Source organism: Engystomops pustulosus, chromosome 11 (genome assembly GCF_040894005.1).
Source record: "Engystomops pustulosus chromosome 11, aEngPut4.maternal, whole genome shotgun sequence".
Classification (NCBI taxonomy): domain Eukaryota; kingdom Metazoa; phylum Chordata; class Amphibia; order Anura; family Leptodactylidae; genus Engystomops; species Engystomops pustulosus.
The window spans coordinates 35,488,291-35,502,810 of record NC_092421.1 but is presented as its reverse complement, the minus strand read 5'-3'; the positions used below and the strand labels follow the sequence as shown (position 1 = coordinate 35,502,810).

At 39.8% G+C, this 14,520-nt stretch overlaps 1 long non-coding RNA gene across 1 annotated transcript in view; it reads left to right on the top strand.

The window, feature by feature from the left end:
- LOC140105874 (uncharacterized) overlaps positions 1–14,520 on the top strand; it is a 167,243-nt gene that overhangs the window by 136,268 nt on the left and 16,455 nt on the right. The window contains exon 2 of the long non-coding RNA XR_011850664.1: positions 8,829–8,891. This is a non-coding gene — a long non-coding RNA (uncharacterized lncRNA). The remainder of the gene's footprint in view (positions 1–8,828; positions 8,892–14,520) is intronic.

Sequence of the window (14,520 nt, the reverse complement as noted above, 5' to 3'; positions counted from 1 at the left end):
AGTAATAATTCCCTTATTTATACAGTGCACACACAACACTGCACAGAGCTTACCAAATTGGTTCCTGTCCCAAATGGGGCTCACAATCTAATCAACCTACCAGTATGTTTTTGGAGTGTGGGAGGAAGCTGGCGGACTCGTAGGAAACCCACGCAAACACGGAAAGAACATACAAACATTTTGCAGATGTTGACTCAGGTCCCCAGTGCTGCAAGGCTGTAATGTTAACCACTAAGCCACCTTGCTGCCCACAAAATATTTGGTGTTTTATTTATTTAAATTTTTTTGTGCTGTTCATCATGCGGGCTTAATGGCGATTTTGTTTTATTGCATGGATCATTACAGACATCTCGATACTATGCATGTGGGGTTTGTATGGTGAATTTTCCTTTTTTTTATTTCATATGTAGATTTTATATGTAACAGGGCTTTAGGGGCTGTTTATAAATGTTTTTGTTTATTTTTATTTAAAAACTTTGTACTTGTTTTACTATAGAATATGAACAATCAATCGTTTGATTGCTTGTTCATTATAATAGCCTTCCAAAAAAACCTCAAAGGGATACCCAACAGATTGTACCCACTCGCTCGACCACAAGGTCACTAATATCAACCAAAAAATAGGTGATGATTCATATAAGTAAAAGATTAATGCTTTAATACATCATAATAATAATCATAATAATACAAATAATAATCATAATCATAATAATACAAAGAGTATGTAAATACAAAAAATGTCAAAAGGAGAGACAGTCAGAAATATAACACCAGAATAACTGACTAAAAATAGAGGGTAGATACCTAAGCATCCACTGTAGGGGTATACCACTGACAGGTGACCAAGGCCTAGATCAATAGGACAATAGCAGTTATAAAATCTGTCTCCAAATAAATAAACTTCCTCCAAGGCAACACTAAAAATGAGCTAAATACCTAAAGATGAATGGGGGAATGTATAATGCAAAGAAAATTTCTAAGATATATAAAAAGCAGCACATGGTGATGGCTAGTACCACATCCCGGTGTGATCCAGTGGATCCACACATTCTGAATCCTGACAAGGGGTATAATGATATACAGGAGATGAAATTTCTCCTGAATTATCGTAAATGCTGGAAAAAAATCCATGTTGAAAAAAAACGCAAAAAATCAATGAGATGAATTAATTAAGTCACTTCACCTATGCCGAGATGTAATGGGGCAATTACACTGTGATGTCCCGGTTGAGTCACATGATCGCGCACATGACCAGACAAATGCCAACCCCTAGGTGTAACCTAGTCACATTGTTAGCGGCACAACCAAGAGGCTCAGTTTTGGACAAAGCACGCAGGGAGCGTCCTAGGTACAGGTTAGTGATGATACAAGATCAAAGAAAAACAATGCATTAGTACAAAAAGAACCATTTTTTAAGTACATACTAACAGGGAAAGAATAAACCAGATGTATGATTTCATGCATAAATTATGAAATTTATCAAATGTGCAAGCTAGCAAAAACGCGTTAAAAATGAAAATATAATTATACATAGTTCTTCATAATAAATATAAATAAATATGGATGTAAATATTAGTGCATGCACATCAATTCATCTGTTTACTTCTGTTTTACTTATAACACAAGCCGCAGGTTGAAACGTACATTGAGGGGATTCTGTTCACGGCGTGGCCCCTATTCACTGCTCATTATAATATCCTGCAATACTGATGTTTTGCAGGGTATTGGTACTGTCAGCTTATGCTGATGCATTGGCTAGAATAATGCCTGTAGGGTCCTACAGGCATTTACTATGCACAACTCTGGGGTCTTAGCTTAGACACCATGGTTGCCATAGCAATGGTCAAAAAGTTTTTTGGGGTGCCAATCGTGCAGTGAATCTCCTTGAAAGTATAGATGGCTGTATTTAAAGGGTTAACACCCATGATAAGAGCTCTCTTCGGATGTTATGCAGGGATGTCAGCGCTAGATGACCACTGACACTGTGTTTACTGATTCCGGTTCAGCTCCACAACAGACTATCACTGCGTGGAGTACCAACAGGTTAAGTAAATATTAATATGGTTACATATGTACTTCTGTGTAAACTGTTATCTTTAGCATGTAAGAGGAAGTTCCAGGATTTCCAATATAAATAAAGTAACTTTGATGCTTAGAGAGGTGAACCAAATAACAATTTGTTAGGCAAAACTGTTATAAATGTATAATGTATATCATAATACAAATGGTATCTCCTTAAAAGTCTAATATTTGGCATTACAAGATGATTTAATTTCCAAGACAATGTATTTTTTTATATTATGTGACAAAGTATTACTTTTAAGTGGCCACCACATGGTTGTGTTGTTGTCACACACGAGGGTTTGGGAGAGTCTCTTAGTGCTAGAGTCTGTGGACTCCCTGGACCACTGCGGGAGATGATGATACTAGCCACAACCCGGGATCAGAATCTAAGTGGTCCCTGGTCTTCGCCAGAGCCTGCCGCAAAGCGGGATGGTCTTGCTGCGGCAGGAAGCCACCAGGTCATTCCACCGGTGCTACTAGGCCCACGGTGGCAGCCAAGGTAGGGAAGCAGTGAACCAGACACAGGGATGGCATGACCTCAGGATGGCCACAGGAGCATAGGACCGCCACAGGGCCACGGGAATACCACAGGAACATGGGAGACACGGAGTCACCTGGAAACACACAGGAAACACGGAGGCTTCTGGAAACGCACAGGAGGCTTTCACTTCGGTAGAATGACTCGAAGATCCATCAGAGCCACCGGGCTATATAGGAGCCTTGAAGTAGCCAGTACCAATGAGGAGGACGCTGGCCCTTTAAGTTCCTGGAGAGTCAACGTGCACGCGCCCTAGCAGCGGGAGCGTGCGGCCTAGCCAGGAAACAGGCCCGCGGCCAGGATGGGACCGCCGCGGAGCCATGAGAGGTGAATACGGACCCGGGGGAGCGGTGGCAGCAGGGACCACAGATGAGGGCAGAGGTGCACCCATAATCCATACCAAGGATCCTAGGTGTAACTGTGACAGTTGTAAAATACAGCCTTCCAAGGTTTTGTGTCATGTCAAATCTTTATTTATGAAAAATGTTTGTTAACAAGAGAAGATTGAATCTCTTAAGTACACATGTGCATTAGCCTGCTGCCCCTTGTTATTGCCAGAGAGCCAATAGAGGGAATATTGACATAAGTAACCTAGAAGAGGATATGTATCTAAATGGATTTTCAAGGACTCTGCATGAGCCTGCAATACAGCCTAATACATAAAGTCTAAGAAATAGTAATTTATCTTAGCCTTAGGTACATATGTGACACAACATCCCCTTCTTTTGAACTGCTCAATCTCATCTCCTTGTTTCGTTGAAATTCCAAGCTGACTTTACTCTCTTCTGCTTCATTATTAGAGCTGTGGGTCACTGGAACAATCAGGATCCTTAGTCTGTGTCGATTCCTATTCCTGGGGGATTATTTATAAATTTCACCATTACTTTCGCATGTTAACTTAAAGGGGTACAATACAACAAAACTCAATGTCATTAATCACAACATGGAGCTTAAATAGTAAATCATAACTTTATGATTTTCAAAATTTGACAGGCTTTCTAAATAGGTGGAGTTACAGTATCTCCAAGATGGCCATCACCTGCAACTATAACTCCCGTTGTCCTTCAGTTTCTCAGTGACAGCTCCTCCCTATTCTCTGCCCCAGTGATGATGTAACAGACTTTCCTGCTCTTTACCATAGCAATTATGTGTGTAACTGCCATTACTGCACATTACCTCACTGAGATGGGTCTCCTAACAACACTGGCCATACTGGATGCCCTGCAACCAACAGACAACAGTCAAACATAGTGGTGATCACAAGACCTGCACATGCAGGTGCTGGACATGTGAGGTGGACATGTGACCACCACTCTTCTTCTGTTATCTTAAAACAATCTTAATGTGTTGCACACTTGGCAACGGCTCAGGACCGGTCCACAAACAGTCCCACAAACAAAAGAAAGAGATAAATTACTCTGACCAGAGCTCCAACAATCCTTTATAAATTCTTTATGAATCCACAGTATATTGCTTGACGCATCGATCCTTCTCAATGAGTATTGCACGTCACAGGTTTCTGACAAGAATAGGGTTTCCGACCCTGGGTTTCGACTACACAGCTTCTTCTTCTTCGCCCAGAAGAAGCTGTGTAGGCGAAACCCAGGGTTGGGTGAACATGTGTGACTGGCGTCCTGCTTATGTCTAGATATGCACATTTTTACAAATATTTTGTATATTTAAAATTAGTATAAAATAAAATTTTAAACTACAAAGAATATACTACACTATCCATACGCATATTTCTTCGAGTGAAATTGTCTTTAAGAGAGATGGCAATGAAGGAGGATTAGGAAACGCAATGGAGTTGGTCTGAATGGTGAGCTATTCTTGTCAGAAACCTGTGGAGATGTGCAATACTCGTTGAAAAGGATCGATGCATCAAGCAATATACTGTGTTGGATTCATAAAGAATTTATAAAGGATTGTTGGAGCTCCAGTCAGAGTAATTTCTCTCTTTCTTTTGTCTTCTGTTATATGTCTCCTCCGCAGGGACAAAGTCACAGGACTGATTAAAGGACCAGTGGAAAAATATGCAAACCACGCTTCTTTTAGCTGCCTTGTAAGGCAGCACTCATGACATCAAGCATGACCTACAAGAGGCCTTATGACATGATGCGAGACTAAAACCAAACCAGTATATCTATTCCAGATGGAACAGACTCCTAACTGTAGACAGCACTGTTTCCACCTGATTGGGTCTCCTCAGTCCAGCGTTGGGAAATGGTTTGGCTGAGTGAGGGGCTTGTGACTAGGGTCAGGAAGTAAGTGTTCTCCTTATAAAGACTGCCGCCGTGTAGGCGTGTGGAGTCTTTTAGCCATTGATGCTCCACTAAGGAAATTCTGGGAAAATATGCAAAGTTTTCCAGGATGGGATAAGGAAAACTATGCCTCTTTAAGCTACCTTGTAAGGCAGCTCCCTTGACATCAAGCATGACCTACAAGAGGCCTTATGACATGATGCAGGTTTTAATCCTGCATTTTAATCAGTACCATTTTAATTCTTCATTAGAGTGAATTACAACCACATTTTTTCTGCTAAGGGGAGTAACATTTTAAATAACAACTAATTATTAATACATACTAATACATACTTGAATATGAATTATGCTTATTCCTGGACTTTTCCTTTAATCTTACTGTTAATTGTTGCTTTGCTCTGTCTGCTCACCCCTGGATTAACCTACGGGCTATTCCTCTGTTTCAAGTCAGGAACTCAATTCTCATTTGGTTCTTGCAGACAAAGTGTTTCCTTTCGTTATAGCCCGTATTACTGTCATGGCAACCTGAGTCCTTTGTTTGTCAACACCAACCATACTTTTTAGGGTCAATGGTGATCATCAAAGGGTAGCCTTATCATTAGAGATGGGTGAATTTGTTAAAATTCGTTTCGTCCCAATTCACAGAATGTTTCGAAAAAATTTGATTCGACCCGAATCGAATCAAAACGAATCACGTTAAAAAACAGGCATTTCCTGGCTGCAGAGAGCCTGTAGGGTGTTGTAGAATGTTGTGCCTGCTTAAAAATATGCATAGGGCGTGGTTTGGTCTTCAAACAATGCTGTGTTTTAGTATAACATGCACATGACAGCCGCGGCTCTTAGAATCGCTTCACTCTTCACTTCCATGTGCACTTACATAGGCCAACTTCCCCAAATAAGCGAAGCGGGAACGCAGCCTGACAAGGGAACGTATGTGCCAGCTCGAAAGGACTGAGCTGAGGGCCAAGATCCCACTATAACATCAAAGAGTGCACTCTTTTTACACTGACATCAGATGATTCCATAAATTATGACAGAACCTATTCTGTTCAACGCGGATACAAGTGGAAAGCCCCCCAAAAGAGTGCAGAGGATGTCGGTAGTAATTTTGCATTGACGTCACTGATCATTTTGCCCTTCTTTTCACTGTATAAACTACTGTATAAACTACATAGATTTGACAAGTGAATCTGGCTCTAAACTAGAGCCCCCAAAAGGTATTGCAATGTGCGTTATACAGTTACCTCACAACTGACAGTGTAATTTCAGTGAAAATCACTGTATAAACTACGTGGATTTGACACGTAAATCTGGCTGTAAACTAGAGCCACAATAAGATATGGCAATGTGCGTTATACAGATACCCCACAACTGACAGTGTAAATTCAGCGAAAATCACTGTATAAACTATGTGGATTTCACACGTAAATCTGGCTGTAAACTAGAGCCCCCAAAAGGTATGGCAATGTGTTTTATACAGATAACCCACAACTGACAGCTCACTACTGCAGATGCATGAATGTCAAACAGATTTCTTCCTATTCGATTTTGTCACTAAATAGAACTGCTATTTGGGGTATACAGATCCCCCTTAAAGAACAACCAGGGATTGGTCCACCAATCGCTACTGCAGATGCATGAAAGTCAAGCAGATTTCTTCCTATTCGATTTTGTCACTAAATAGAACTGCTATTTGGGGTATATAGAACCCCCTTAGAGAACAGTGAGGGATTGCAGCAAGAATCGCACAGTACAATAGCAACATGAAGTGTTAAGTGCTGAGATAGAAAATGGCTGGGTTTTATAGGGCTGTGTGCAGGGGTGAACCAAGCCTTTCTGCTGCCTGAGGCGAGCCATAGACCGACGCCCCCCGCCATATATGTAATATATCAGATATAGTGTAAAAATCAGATACAGCGTGCCGCCATGTAGTGTAAAATGCATACAATGTGCTGACATGTAGTATAAAATAGATACAGCGTGCCGCCATGTAGTGTAAAATGCATACAGTGTGCTGACATGTAGTATAAAATAGATACAGCGTGCCGCCATGTAGTGGTAAATGTATACAGCTTGCCACCATGTAGTATAAAATGCATACAGCGTATCGCCATGTAGTATAAAATGCATACAGCGTATCGCCATGTAGTATAAAATGCATACAGTGTGCCACCATGTAGTATTAAATGTATACAGTGAGCCGCCGTGTAGTGTAAAATGCATACAGCGTGTCGTTGTGTAGTGTAAAATGCATACAGCGTGTCGTTGTGTAGTGTAAAATGCATACAGCGTGTCGTCATGTAGTGTAAAATGCATACAGCGTGCCGCCATGTAGTATAAAATGCATACAGCGTGCCGCCATGTAGTATAAAATGCATACAGCGTGCCGCCATGTAGTATAAAATGCATACAGCGTGCCGCCATGTAGTATAAAATGCATACAGCGCGCCGCCATGTAGTCTAAAACTAAAATTGACATGGCGCAGAAGCCCTAATAAATATCCCCAATACTGCATAAAAATATATATTCACACACATACAGTTTATACAACATCTACGCACATACTGAGTATACATACAGCAAATACACATATATAAACAGTATATAGAGCAAATATACACACAGCCCTATACATACACCTATACATACCAACACACACACCTATACATGCACACACACACCTATACATGCGCACACACACACCTATACATGCGCACACACACACCTATACATGCACACACACACCTATACATGCACACACACACCTATACACGCACACATATGTACACATCTATACATACACACACACCTATACATACATACATACACATATGTACACACATCTATACATAGGAGTTGTCCTACTTTTTTCTTCTTTTCTTGTTCTGGACGTTTCTGCCTTGTCCTCCAGCGCGGGGAGGGGATTACGGAGCGTAAAGCTGACAGAGGAGAGCGGAGACCGGGGAGCAGAGAGCGGAGACCGGGGAGCAGAGAGCGGAGACCGGGGAGCAGAGAGCGGAGACCGAGGAGCTGGGAGCCGAGACCGAGGAGCTGGGAGCCGAGACCGAGGAGCTGGGAGCCGAGACCGAGGAGCTGGGAGCCGAGACCGAGGAGCTGGGAGCCGAGACCGAGGAGCTGGGAGCCGAGACCGAGGAGTGGAGAGCGTGGTTCTGGGAGCAGAGTGCTGGGAGTGGGGAGCGGAGACCGGGGAGCTGGGAGCGGAGACCGGGAGCGGAGACCGGGGAGCGGAGAACGGAAAAATATGGGGAAAAAAACAACTTTGTTCCCGCGAATCAGCATAAACTTCGGCTTCGTGACTAATTGAATTTTTCCTGCAATTCTAACCGAAGTTAGAATCCTTAGAATCGATTCGCCAATCTCTACTTATCATCAATTATGTAGATCAGTGGCATGTTATGCTTTTAGTGTACTGTTATACCAATTTTAAAGAACCATATTTAATCCATATGAGCATATTTTCAGATGTTGAAAATTTCAATTTGGCATTTTACAAGACCATCACCAGATTTTACACCACTAAACGACTAGTCCCATCAGGTAGGATATGAAATATCCTTTCTGGGACCCACATCTTCTATGTTAAATCTTACAAATTTATCTATGAAAAGTCTCGTCCAATGTGAGATATCATATGATGGCTCTGTGAGCTAGACAACTGGATTTTACAGGATTTTAAAATTCGGGTCCACTCATCACTAACCATTTTAGTGCTTCTAATGGGGTAAAAGCTGGTGAGAGGTTCCATTTAAGACTTAAATTATATTCATGTATTAAATTTAATCAAATTCATGTCCAAATAATATTAGAAATAATCCTTATCAGTAAAACAGAATCCATTCATCATTTACAGCCATTCCCTCCCACAAATATTTTGATTTCCAGATGTTTTTTTTTTCCTTTTTGATCTTATTTCAACTCATATTTCCAACTTTTTTTTTCACAGATCACTATCTCACCTGTAAAAAAGTTTGAAGACAAACTATTTTCTCTGCACACCAAGGAAAGGGTAAGAAAAGTTCTCAGCTTAAATCTTTTTAACTTAGACATTCAGAGGAACCCAATCATTTAGGGAACTGATTGTGCTATTCTGCCACTTTTGCAGACAATTGTCTATAAATTATTTATAAAGTTTAAAAAAATTGCGTTTAGCATCATCAAATGTTCTGAAAAGTTCAAGCCATATTTATTAGAAGGTATTAAAGTAAACCTACCACTTGTAGTGGCAGGTCTCTGATGGAAATACCGGGCACCAGCTCAGGGTGAGCTGGTGCCGGAGCTTATTTTCGTTAGTGTTTTAAACCGCGGTATCGCGGTTTAAAACACTTTTTAAACTTTATAGCCGGCGCAGGCAGGTACGCGCTCGGCGCTTAACCATGCGCGCGGCTCTCATTCACTTCCTATGTAGCCGCGCGCACGGTAAGCGCCGAGCGCGTACCTGCCTGCGCCGGCTATAAAATTTAAAAAGTGTTTTAAACCGCGATACTGCGGTTTAAAACACTAACGAAAATAAGCTCCGGCACCAGCTCACCCTGAGCTGGTGCCCGGTATTTCCATCAGAAACCTGCCACTACAAGTGGTAGGTTTCCTTTAAGAAGTAAAGGCTGAAGATGCTCTTTGGTCAGAATATGTAGTATAGGCTTCTGCTTGGCACACCCTACTCTCTGCAGTTCATCGCTGTCCAGCAAATGGTTACTAGTCTGATGGACAGCTGCACTGGTCAGGCATGTCCAGGATCTGCATACCTGCCCAATCCCATCAGACCTTTCTGATTATAGTCTTACATCTCAGCTCTGTAGCTTTACTGTGCTTGTTATTGTTATTGTTTATACTAATCTCGGCTATTGTACCTTCAACTATACCTCTTGGACTCTATTCTGTGCTGCATCGGCAATCTTGTTGTGACCCAGAGCCGTCGTGATTCTTGTGTGTTGTTTGCTTGTCTTGTTTTGTGTCTGCATTGTGGGTGGAGGAACCATCTCCATGGTTGGCCCGTATCAACTTGGGATACGAGAGACAAGTAGGCAGGTGACAGCTCTGGTGAGCTCAGTTTAATGCTCACTTTCCCTTCTGTGCTCCAAGTAATCCTTTACCTTAGAGTAACATTTACTTTTCTATCCTGGAAAACTTACTTGCAAAATCCTTACTGTAATAACTTTGTATATTTGCAGCATTAAATGACATATAGATAGTAAAATGACTACAGGATAAGACTATCCAAATTATGTTTGCAGTTTTTTACTGCTGAGATACTTTGTATAGGAATTTTAGAAACGGAAAATTAGAAAAACTTTTTCAGTGATTTAACGCAAAGTTACTTTTTATTTTCTATTTACTAGGGCAATTAAAAACGAGGCATCTAACAAAACTATTGGTCAGAATTATTGATGTTCACATCATTTTGGGAGTAAATACATCTTGTTTTAAAGATCATTTATCATCAGTACACTGACATACTATTTTTAAGAAAAAAAAGGCTTTAAAAAATATGGAAATGAACCTCAGCGGCTCCAAGCTCTATTAACCTCTATGGAGCATGGAGCCCCTCAGGGCTCTATTGGTACTGCAATTTTTACATTAAAGATGCATATAAATAGATCAGAGAGTAATAGGCCCAAAAGGCTATATAGGTGCCATTTTCGATGTGTACATAGATTCAAAATATTATATTTTTTCAATATATAGTAAAAAAGTACTGGTATAATTTAAAAAAATAAGTTGATCATTTGAAGAAATATGTAGAAATAATGTGAATTTTATTGAATATACCATTATATTTAAATTCAATAAAGTAAGAAATCTCTCATTTTAATCTCAACATTACATGATTTCTGTCAATGTTGTAACACAACTTGGTAAAACAGACATTATTTTTTGTTTTTTGTCTACTTGCTTGATAGATTTGGGATTTTACAGTCCCTCGATGAGTTTTTCTATCTCTATTATTTGCGCTGCTTTATGTCTCTTCTCTATTTATGGTATGTGGTTTATTTTTGTGTTTATCCTTTGAGATAAAATGTGAATATTACAATTTCATTACTGTTACTATTTATGGATTGAAAGCTATGAAGTGCTTGCAGATTTATTTCTAGAAAGTGTTAAAACCCTGAGAAGAGGACCCTAGGGTTCCAAATCATATCTACTTTGATTTGTACAAGCATTAAGATACTGCCAAGCTTAGAAACTAGTCTATTTCATATCTGGAGCTCTTGTAGCTATTACTAAAGGCTTTCTTGTAGTTTTTCATATGTCGTTTTTCATTCTTACACATACCGTATCTTATTTCACCTCCTTTTACAATAGTCAATAATGTTCATCTAAGAAGCTGAAATTAGAATTTTTTTTGTTGTTGCCAGAAATGACTTTTAAAATTTCCTGCACAAAATAGTCTACTATTTTGTATGAAGTCATTCAATTCAAATGGATGTTGTAAAGTTATGATTTTCTATGCAGCCAAAATAGAAAAAATCCTTAAAGAACCAAGTTGAAATCTAAAAACAGCAGTTGTCTCATTGAACCTCTGGGTCCAGGGTTGGTGCCAGCACCTGGCATACCCGGGCCAAATGCCGGGCCCAAGATGCCCCTTCTTACCTCGGTTGCTCGGCAAATATCACTACAGGGCTGGCGTTCTGGCGCCAAAACTCATTGAAGGAGTGACGCAGTGAGGGCATCAGAGAACTCAATTGCATCAGCGTTTTTTAAGACTTTGCAGGATGCTGGCCAGTGAGATAATTCATGCCGTCTGCATCCCAAGAGATGATTTACTGAAGCTTATGGCAGAAGAGGTGAAGAGAAGAGTGTAAGCCCTGGACCTGAGTGAGATGAGGTAACTTAATTGTTTTTTATGGCCCACATTCATTCATAAAGCTATGATGGACTGTAGATAATTTATCCATGGTGCCTATGTATGTTAAAACTATGAAGGACTGTATATGCCCCATATATACTCGAGTATAAGCCGGCCTGAGTATAAGCCGAAGTACCTAATTTTACAACAAAAAAATTTGTAGCATAGGGTGGTAATTTCTACACACTAATAAAATGTCCAGTAAGTAATCTCCCCTTTTGAAAAAAAATGTCCACTTCATCCCCTCCAATAAATAAAATGTCCATAGTGCCCCCATTAATATAATGTCCAGCAGAGTGCCCCCATCAATATAATATCCAGCAGAATGCCCCGTCGGTAAAATATCCAGTAGAGTGCCACCATTAAAAAAAAAAAAAAAAAAAAAGAGCGTGCAGTGCCACCTTAAAAAATAAACTTAGTATTCCCTCTGGTGCTAATGACCAGCAGCCTCTTCTCCCCACAGCACCTCTTCAGGTTACCAGCTGCTCCAGCAGATGGATGTCCATGCGATCTGTCAGCACACAAACTAAAATGTCAGGAGGTGGCGACAGATTGTATAGACGTGCATCTGCTGGAGCATCCGAGAACCCGGAGATGATGCGGGGAGAAGAGTACACCAGGGGTCAGTGCCAGAGAGTGAGTACTAAGTTTATATTTTTTATATACTCCAGTATAAGCCAGATAGGTGTACATAATAAACCCATGGGAGTATATATAATGAATCTATGAAGAGGATCTATGTAATTAATTTATGGGTGATGTATAGATTAAAACTATGAGGGGGTGTTTATAATTAATCCCAGGAGGTGGGTCTGTCTACAATTAAACTAGGAAGGAAGGTTTATTGCCACCATATGAGTTCACTGCAATGGGAACCAAGGTGGCTCTGTGGTCCGAGGACCTGCCGAAACCTGGAGCTGGCCCTTCCTTGGTCCCCAAAGTTTGTTTTCTTTCTGGCTTTGTTTTGGCAGACAGGAAATGTTTTTGAATTCCTGCCACAAATAGCCCTCTCAGTCAGTGATTGGCTTAAAGCATTCCCAGTGTGTCTACACAGGATTTGGAATTAGGACCAATGGAGACCAGAGAAAATAAGTTTAGAAGTAGCAGGTAATGTTATTGATGTTGGGGCATGCAAGGCCTTTTAATATCATGAAAATGACCAGTACGCTGAGAAACTGCATTATGGCCAAAAGTAACTGTCATATCTTTGCTAGACACTTATGTAGATTGCTTGATGAATTAGAGCAGATCATGTGATGTTGACTAATAGTTGACCATGCAAAGTGTCAGATTAATCAAATTTAAGACTGTCTAATCCTATTTTATACCCTAAATGGGTTAGCTTAATTTTGGCATTTAAGTCACTACGGATTGGCAATCCCCAATGACATCCACAAGAATTCAGATATTGAAATGCGACTTTGCAAGCGTCATTTAACCACTTTACACAGTGCTGGTGGGGGTTGGGGTTTGGTACCGGGGCCCAAACTGATTTAAAAAATATAGTTTCGGACAAACTTAAATTTGTCTCAGCTCTCAGCTCTACATTTTATGCCTGATCCCATGTATTTCACACCCTTTACAGCAGGGAAGTCCTTGCAAGGATTGTCCATCTGCCGTCAGAACTGCAGCACTAGCACTGTATTGTGCTGGCACTAAAGTCTAGCCTGGAAATGGAAAGTCCTTGCATCATATTTGGTATAATGCAAGGACTCCTCTTCTGTACAAGGCTTGCAGTCCATGGGATTGGGTCAGCATACAGGCCAGTTTCAATGGTTTACACATAAAATTGCAACAACCTTTGCTGCAAAGCAACTAAGCATTATGCTAAGCAATAATAACTGTACAAGAATGATGTCTACACATGATATGATATTAATATGAATAACAGGGAAACAATATTTTTAATCTGTACATGAGTGGATATTAATATACTCCCTGATTTAACCTTGTAGCTTATCTGCAATATATATTCAATTAAACTTGTCCATAGATGAAAGAAATTACAATTCATAGATGATGTAAGACAGTCATGGATTCATCGCCACATGAAAATGATCTAAACAATGATTAATATCTAAATGAAGCTTGTAAATTAATCTAGTGCTCTGTGATATATAGGAGCTTTTATACTTCATTATGGAAACTGATGAAGGGTTGTGTTTTTCTGCCCATTAATCGTCATTGTTTTACAATTCATAACAATTAGATCCGTGTGGTATAATAATTATGTTCAATACAAGGTGATATAGCAAATCACTAGTAATTAGGTTTTCTGATGACACTAATTAATGCATATGTCAGATTATCACATGGCCTAAGTTGTCATGGAATACATTTACTTGATGTGACAAATAGAAAGCCAAAAGTCCTCTTTTCTCATCCTTGTTAATTATGTTTCCGAAATAAGGGCATAGTCTTTCTAATTGTATTATAATTTGTAGTCCGTTATTCTCTTTATAAGGCATCACCCTCCTTATATAGAACATATTTAATTTCATCATAACATCATAGTTATGAGCATATTAATTACTAAAAATCAACACACTAAAGAGAATTTAGCAAGCCTTGCACTCTAAAAAAAAAAAAAAAAAAAAAAGTTATTTTTGATTCCATGTGGGTCAATTTTATGTACAAAGTTTTTGTTGTATCTTACGGTGACTTATTCATGTTTTTGTTTTTCAAATGTGTAAATTGGGGTGTTAAGCCTCTTACGCTCATATGAGCCAGAAGATCCCATAAATAATTTATGCCATCTCAACCCACAAAGCCACACCCATTTTCATGAAAC